Below are 5,344 nucleotides of genomic sequence, written 5' to 3'. Positions count from 1 at the left end.
CAACCTCTGCCTCCCGGGTTCAAGCGATTCTCCTGCCTCAGTCTCCCAAATAGCTGGGACTACAGGCGCTCGCCACCATGCCGGGCTAATTTTTGTATTTTCAGTAGAGATGGGGTTTCACCATGTTGGCCAGGCTGGTGTCAAACTCCTGACCTCGTGACCCACCCGCCTTGGCTTCCCAAAGTGCTGGGATTACAGGCGTGAGCCACTGCACCTGGCCAAGAGTGTCACTTTCTGACAGGCCCAGGAACCCCACATTATCTTGGGACCCTGAGGAGAGGAATTCACCCAATTCCTATAGCATTTGCAGGCACAGGTAAATTCATGGCTGGGTTCAAGGCTTTAAAATGTCTTCATCTGAGATTCCTTATAAAACAAAGTTCCAGTAAAGCCAATTTTTAAAAAAGCCAATATGATGAATAATAATTCTTGCTATACTTTATGCAAATACTCAGGCCAAGTATTACAAGACTAAAACTTATTTTTCAAATAAATTTGTCCTACTATGATTCGTCTTTAGTAAAAACGGGAACCGGAGAGAGAAAAACTATGTTTCAGAAAAAACTATAGTATACCTGTTGTTAGATTCTAGTCTTGCCTACTGTTTTTGAGCTTTTATTATTTTCTGCAATTTGAACTAAATCCTGAATTCTTTCCAGGCTACAATCCCAAATTAATGCTTTTAAATTTTTCTTCCATTTTTCTGAGTTGGACTCAGTGAAATTACCACTATATTATTCCTTGTAGTACAGGTGAGAAAAACGTGTCAGACTGCCACTGTCTTCCTCCTCTGTAATTAAGGATGCTTTGAGCCTAACATCTGGACAAACTGCCCAACATTAACCCTTGTTTTTCTTCTGTTTCCATGGAAACACCTCTTGTTAAAAATCTGTTTGCCTTCATCACATGCAGAGGCCTAGCCCATCTCCAATGCCACCTTCTGGATGAGACACAGCTATTTAAGCTGATCCTTTCTCAAAAACGAGACACTTGGCCGGGCGCGGTGGCTCAAGCCTGTAATCCCAGCACTTTGGGAGGCCGAGACGGGCGGATCATGAGGTCAGGAGATCGAGACCATCCTGGCTAACATGGTGAAACTCCGTCTCTCTAAAAAGAAAATACAAAAAACTAGCCGGGCGAGGTGGCGGGCGCCTGTAGTCCCAGCTACTCGGGAGGCTGAGGCAGGAGAATGCCATGAACCCGGGAGGCAGAGCTTGCAGTGAGCCAAGATGGTGCCACTGCACTCCAGCCTGGGCAACAGAGCAAGACTCCATCTCAAAAAAACAAAACAAAACAAAACAAAAAACAAAATTAGCTGGGCGTGGTGGCGCATGCCTGTAATCCCAGCTACTTGGGAGGCTGAGGCAGGAGAATCACTTGAACCCGGGAGGTGGAGATCGAGGTGAACTGAGATAGCGCCATTGCACTCCAGCCTGGGCAACAAAAGCTAAACTCTGTCTCCAAAAACAAAAACAACAAACAAACAAACCCCAGAGCTACCATTTGACCCAGCACTCCCATTAGTAGATATATATTCAACATAAAACAGACTTTTCTACCAAAAAGACACATGCACATGTATATCACAGCAGTGTTCACAATAGCAAAGATACAGAATCAACCTGGGTGCCCATCAGTGGTGGATTGGATAAAGATAATGAAGTTCAAAAAATAAAAAATAAAAAATAAAAAGAAGACAATGAAGTTCAATTTGAGGGGGAGAAAAAGAGAAAAAAATGAAACAAAGATATAAAACATTTAATAAGTAAAAATAATTTTTTAATGTGGCACATATTCACCACAGAATACTGTGCAGCCAGAAAACCCCAAATAATGTCCTTTGCAGCAACATGGATGCAGCTGGAGGCCATCATCCTGAGCCAATTAACACAGGAACAGAAAACCAAACACTGCATATTCTCGCTTAGAAGTAGGAGCCAGGCCGGGAGCCCTGGCTCATGCCTGTAAGCCCAGCATTTTGGGAGGCTGAGACAGGTGGATCACCTGAGGTCGGGAGTTCAAGACCGGCCTACCAACATGAGACGCAAGGAAGGGGGCGCGTAGTAAAAAACTAACTGTTGGGTACTACACTGAGTACCCGGGCGATGGGAAAAATTCTACGCCAAACCTCAGCATCACGCATTATACCCAGAGTATACCCAGGTAACAGACCTGCACACACCCTCCCTGAATCCAAAATACAAACTGAAATTTTTTTTTAAAATGTTAAAAAGCAAAATGCAGAATGCTGTGCATAGTATGCTACTATTTCTGTGAAGTGAGGATGGACATTTACTAAGAAATAGGTGGAAAAAAAGGGGAAGCATAGTATTGTGTATTCATACAGAATATTTGCAGGACACAGTGTTGGAAGTGGATCCCATCGGTTGCTTCTTTTTAATTTTTTTTTTTTTTTTTTGAGATGGAGTCTTGCTCTCTCACCCAGGCTGGTGTGCAGTGGCACAATGCTTTTCTTCTTTTCTTTTCTATTCTTTTCTTTCTTTCTTTCTTCTCTTTCTTTCTTTCTTTTTTTGAGGGGGGATTCTAAGTCTTTATTGGAAGGAATACCCACCCACCTTCCCTCACTGCAGACCATAGACACATTCAATATCAGGGCAGGGGGCAGGTTCAGCTGTTACTTCTTTTCCAGAGCAGGTGGCACAAAACGACCCCTGGTGGCTTCTGGTAACATGGGTTGCAGATTTTTTGGGTGCTGTGAGATAGATGAGCAAGTCTGGCTGGATCCCTGCAGAGTTTCCCTTCTCCACATCCCATCCTGAGGGAATGCTGATGCTGGCAATGGACACAGTAAGTAAGTCCCTTCAGGACATTCAGGATGCCGTGGAACAGTTCCCGAACATCACCCTTGAAGCTGAAGCCACAGGCGGCATCCACCACCAGCTCATACAGCTCAATCATCACGGGCTCTGAGCACATTTCCCCAAGGAAAGGGATGTCCATTTTCTGACACTGGGTCACCAACGCAATGAAGAGGAGCTTGTTAGGCCTTTTGGGGTAATAGATGGTTGGCTGGTAGCCAAAGAGTTTGAGGTGTCCAGCACAGATCAGACCATCTCCTCCATTATTCCCCAGGCCACAGATGACCAGGACAGTAGAGGGCTCCTGAACATGGACGTGGGGGGATATGCCTTGGCAATGGCTGTGGCACAGCTCAGCCTGGCCAGCTCCATAAGTTGGTCCATGTTGAACTGGTACTGGTTAAACAGCTGTTGGTCCACAGCCTGGGCTTCCTCCTGGCTCAGGTACTTCACCACTAGGCTCTCCATGACCGCTGAGTTCCAGCGGCCACCCGAGTTCACCGCTGTGGTCCCCACCAGCTGGGTCCCAAGCGGCAGGTGCTGGTCTGGCTTTTGATTGCAGCAGGCGCGAGCCTGCAACCAGCAGCCTGAGCCCCAGCAGTGCCCGCGGGCCGGATGTCCTGCTCGCTGAGGGCGTGCCCCCGGCCCAGCCCGGCACGACCCTGGGGCATCATTTTTTCTTTCTTTAATTTTGTTGTTGAGACAGAAGTCTTGTTTGTTGCCAGGCTGCTGATAAACTTCTGGGCTCAAGTGATCCTCCCACCTTGGCCTTCCAAAACACTGGGATTCCAGGTGTGAGCCAGAGCCCCCAGCCTCACCTGAAGCATCTGATTGGAAAAACCGGTAGGCACCGCCACCAACATCCAAATCAGAGGTCAGCGAACTACGGCCAGCGGAGCCATGTTTATGGTTTGTTTGTTTGTTTGTTTGTTTTGAGACAGACTCTGGCACTGTCACCCAGTCTGATGTGCAGTGGCGCGATCTCAGCTTACTGCAGCCTCCACCTCCCAGATTCAAGTGATTCTCCTGCCTCAGCCTCCTGAGTAGCTGGGATTATAGGTACCTGCTACCAGCTTGGCTAATTTTTTTGTATTTTTAGTAGAGACAGGATTCCACGATATTGGCCAGGCTGGTCTTGAACTCTTGACCTCGTGATCCGCCAGCCTCAGCCTCCCAAAGTGCTGGGATTACAGGTGTGAGCCACAGTGCCCGGCCCCCCTGTTTTTTATAAATAAAGTTTTATTGGTACATAGCCACCCCATTTGATTACATATTGTCTCTGGGTGCTTTCCCACTATAACAGCAGGGCTGAGTAGTTACAATAGAGACTGTATAGTTCACAGAGCCTAAAATATTTACTGTCTGGCCCTTTACAGAGAACATCTTCTGACACTGATCTAAATCAATGGGACTGACACCCAAGCCCTTTGCCTAGGAAGCCCCAAACACCCTCAGCCCAGTTCTCCACCCTCCCCCTCACCCCCCATTCTGGCCTGGCTGCTCTCCTCTCTGTCTTTCACAAAGAAAGAGAAAAACAGATGCCTCCTTATCTCACGAGAAAAGGAAGGCCAGCAGCGCCAGGTGTCTGTTCCTGGAGAAGGAGCACAGGTCAGAAGCAGGAGGCGCACTGCTCCCTGCCTTCCCTCCTCTCCATGGCCAACTGGAAGCCAGAGGCTGAGCAGGTGCCAAGGAATGAATGAGGGAGGGCTGCCTGGGTTTTCCTCCCACCTCGGAACCTGATTTGCTCTGGGCCCAGCCTCCGTCATTCCACTCTGTTGACAGGGGAGGGTGAATCAATGGGCTCTAAAGACCCTTCCAGTTCTCACTTTCTAGGGCAGGAGCATGACCTCCCTGCCTCCTGCAAAGCAAGAGGCCAGATGTCAGTGGAGCACGGTCATAAGAAGAAGTACTGGAGAGGTGACGACTCCCAGGACCAAAGCCCGCCGACTGACTGCTGGCGATTCCACACTGCTCCACGAGGTGGCGGTACAGGCGACGGACAGGAGGCCACAACGGGCTCCCGGGCGGCGGGGCCACGCACGGTGGCTCAGGCAGCGCAAGGCCATCTGCTTTCCCCGCCCGCCCGTCACACCTCCGTGGCAGGTGGAGGCCTTTCTGCCACAACTCACAGATCTCCATTCCCATTGCCACCGTAGGTCTCCCAGTTCCCGCTGCGGCTGCACTTATTGTACACGCACTTGGCTCTCCCAACAGCCTGATGAGGTGGGGACCCTTATTATCCATCCCGAGTCCCCGGGACCTCTTTCCTCTGCCAGCCTGCCCTGCCTCGCCGTCTACATCGGTTTTCTTTTCTTTTCTCCCCCTTCCTTCCTTTTCTTTTCCCTCCCTCCCTCTCTTCCTTCCTTTTTCTTTTTCCTTCCTTCCTCCTCTCCTCTCCTCTTTTTTCTTTTTCTTTCCCAGCCTGCCCTGCCTCGCCCACTACATTGGTTTTCTTTTCTTTTCTTTCTTCTTTTTCTTTCTCCTTCCTTCCTTTCTTTTTTTCTTTCTCTCTCTCTTTTTTTTTT

At 48.7% G+C, this 5,344-nt stretch overlaps 1 pseudogene across 1 annotated transcript in view; it reads right to left on the bottom strand.

Moving 5' to 3' along the window:
• Nucleotides 1-2,539: 2,539 nt before the first annotated feature.
• The window catches only part of LOC105519534, a 19,241-nt pseudogene continuing 16,436 nt past the window's right edge, over nt 2,540-5,344 (bottom strand). The window contains exon 3 of the transcript XR_001002986.1: nt 2,540-3,419. The product of XR_001002986.1 is annotated as an NAD(P)H-hydrate epimerase pseudogene (transcript). The remainder of the gene's footprint in view (nt 3,420-5,344) is intronic.

Source organism: Colobus angolensis, unplaced genomic scaffold (assembly GCF_000951035.1).
Source record: "Colobus angolensis palliatus isolate OR3802 unplaced genomic scaffold, Cang.pa_1.0 Scaffold350, whole genome shotgun sequence".
Taxonomy (NCBI): Eukaryota; Metazoa; Chordata; class Mammalia; order Primates; family Cercopithecidae; genus Colobus; species Colobus angolensis.
This window is presented reverse-complemented; position numbering and strand designations above follow the sequence as displayed.